Source organism: Seriola lalandi, unplaced genomic scaffold (genome assembly GCF_002814215.2).
Source record: "Seriola lalandi dorsalis isolate HSWRI2012SDOR001 ecotype SW California unplaced genomic scaffold, Sedor1 jcf7180002054945, whole genome shotgun sequence".
In the NCBI taxonomy this organism is placed as follows: domain Eukaryota; kingdom Metazoa; phylum Chordata; class Actinopteri; order Carangiformes; family Carangidae; genus Seriola; species Seriola lalandi.
Genome location: NW_019525496.1, coordinates 380,114 through 383,226, shown reverse-complemented (window position 1 = coordinate 383,226; position 3,113 = coordinate 380,114). Strand labels below are relative to the sequence as shown.

Here is a 3,113-nt window from a genome sequence, read left to right as displayed (position 1 = left end):
TTATGACAACTTGTTCAACCATTTTGCATGTAAAGACTTATGCAATGAACTAATGCCTAAATGTTGTGGGGGGTGAGACTATTCAACAGAGACCCATTATAATACATTTTGATCAATATGACATAAGCAACTGATAATGTAGGAAACAGCAGAGAATTGTACATAATCATTTGCATGATGAACCAAAGCATCTGCAACTTGTTCAAAGAAATGAGAAACTGCTTTTTTGATTTGCACAAGTGACACAATGATGTGAAGATTGAACAAGTAGTTTTGAGAATTTCAATTCTGATCTGAGAAACGAACCAAAGCGACTGAGAAAAACTGTAACTTCATGAAAGAACTCAGGTTCCTCCTTGTTTGGGGCGTATATATTACATAGCACTGTCCTGATTCCACTGATCAAGGCTTCAATGCAAATAATTCTACCGTCCTTATCAATGTGTTGTTTTAGCATGACAAAGCTTACATTTTTATTAATGAGTATCATCACCCCATTCTGTTTACTGGAGTATGAGCTATGAAAAACCTTCCCAACCCAGCCTCTTTTAAATTTCCCTGCCTCTTCATCTCCCATTATATGAGACTCCTGAATAAATGCTATATCTGCATTTTTAGATTTCAAATATGTCAAAACCTTCCTCCTTTTAATGGGGTTGCCACATCCATTTATGTTCCACGATATTATATCAATGTACCTGTTAGCCATCATTTCTAGACCTGTAAATACTCTTTGACCTCAGTTCTCTCATCATGGTTTCAATAATAACTAAACACATATTCAAGAGGCTGTTCAAAACGTTAAGCCTTCTCAGACATACTGTCTTAGTGCACAGATAAAACTCGGTGCTTCTAACTAACCCCCACCCCGCCCCCCCGACTTACCTGATCTAAATGAACCGTGTCCGTGAGGCGCATCCTGTCAGCTCGTGACAGCACAGCTCTTCCTGCCTCCCACAAACCATCGTCAACGTTACCTTATTCCCACAGATTCACACACACTTCCGTCCCCCGGTCCTCTATTCAGCATCTCCCACAAACTTCTTGAAAAGTTTTCTTCTGCCCTTTCCATGTGCAGATGAGCGTGGCGGGAAAGACCAGCCTGTGTCTCACATTTAGCTCATGCAGACGTCTCTTCACTGGAGTAAATGCTTTCCTTTTCTCCGCCAATTCTCTGGTCACATCTTCATAGAAGGACAGCTTACAGTCCTCCCAGTCGATCCCACGTCTCTCCTTAGCCACCTGCAGCACCTTGTCTCGGGCCGATGAACGTAGGAAGCGCATCAGGTTCTGGGTGGTTGATTCGGGCCCGGTATTGGTGCCAAAGAGCGGTGGGCACGTTCAATGACAAACCCAGTGCCGGACAGCCCGAGCCCCTGAGAGATGATCTCTTCCACAGACTGAATAACTTTGCCCGTCTCCTCCTTGCCCTCTTTCAGTCCCACCACTCTCACATTATTTCTCCTGCTGTGGTTTTCCAGGTCTTCCACGCGCATCCACAGTGTTTCCGGTCTCTTGTCACACTTCTCCATGCTTTCCTCCATTCGTGCGTTTACGTCTTCCACGTGCGATATGCGTTGTTCCGCCTCTCCCAGCCTCACGTGGACGTTCTCCACCGCATCTTTAAGCTCTTTCGTTGTCTCCTGAATTGAGACAACATCCACCTGAAGAGTGGCACTCATTTTCCGTATTTCCTCCAACATTGTGTTGTTGTCAAACACTCCTCCAGGTTTAGGGTCGCTGTCACATGCCGGTGTCGGAGACGTGGAGGTGAGTTCAGGTGTTGGGCTGGTCTTTGAGGCTAGCTTACTTCTCGTCTCCGCACCTTTGAAAAAGTTAGCTTTGCTGTTGTTCGACATTTCGCCGGGGAAGTACAAATTTTTGGTCGGAAACCTAAATTAATTCTTGTCTTTAACACAGGGCCTCAATTTTCAGACTAAGAATGAAGTGTGTGTCTCAAAATATACATAATTAACTGATGGTCGTGGGGAGCTCTCTTACTGTGCCGCCATCTTCCCTGCGGTCCCACGTGACTCCCCTCTATATTTCATTTTAAACTTTTGTAATGAGCTTGTCATGAACTGAACATGTTGGTGTTGGTTGGTTCAATTATTTTTATGCACTTTGTTATTTTTTTGTTTTTATCTGACGACAGGAAGTGACTGTTCATATGTGGAAATCTTTATTTCAGCTTCTGACGTTATAAGATTCTGTCTGGAAAAACTTTTGTTTTAGTCAGAAATGTTGAAATGATTAATGAGAGTAAATGTGATGACAATGTTTTTTAATTTTATTAAAACTAATATTTTTATTTACTGGTGTTTTCGCTCTGGTTCAGTCAGTTCTTCTCTTACATCTCTAATGTTTAATCAATATAACTTCATAAGTTATCCAATTATCATCTGATGGTTCTGTCTCCATCTAGTGGCTGGAACAAAGAACCACACTCTGACCTGCTCATGTTTTCTTCTCCACCACATCCTCTCCAGTTTGGGTAAATCCAGAATCTGTGATCCGGTCTGAACCCTGGTCCCCCTCAGGTCATGGTCTCTGGTCTCTGCTGGTTGGTGGTTTTGTTTTGGACAGAGATCAAGGTGAGATGTTAATAATTGACACGATTTAACTCACATATAAGCAGAGTGAACTGAGATACCGGTGAGTTTCCCACTCGGGCCAAAAGTTCTTCTGATCCCATTTGCTTGTTTTCCAACCGTTAGTTGACAAAGACACTGGGTGTCACGATCTCTCGTTCAGACAGCTGAGGACTAAAGAACTATCTGCTCAGAGTAGTGGAGATGTAGAAAAGCGTAACAGGTCATGGTTCTGATTGATGCCTTTGGCGAAGGGTCAGTTTCTTCAGGTTTTCATTCATTAACCGGATCAGCATGTGTGTGTGTTGTACTTCCTGTTTGCAGCCAACACTGTCTGAAGTCGCTCCCTTGTTCACTCATTCACTGTCAACAGACAATCAATAGTTTACTCTAGTCAACAGTAAATTTTACTGATCATTTTCAGATCAAGTTTATTTATACAGCACCTGAAAAACAACCTAAAGCTGCTGCACAAATTACAGTCACAACAACAGCAAGTGAAATGACAACAATGAATGACAA

General features: G+C 42.6%; 1 protein-coding gene across 1 annotated transcript in view; it reads right to left on the bottom strand.

Annotated features, from left to right (window-relative positions):
• Positions 1–3,113, bottom strand: part of LOC111644959 (uncharacterized) — an 80,064-nt gene that overhangs the window by 33,018 nt on the left and 43,933 nt on the right. The gene's annotated exons all lie outside the window — the stretch shown is intronic.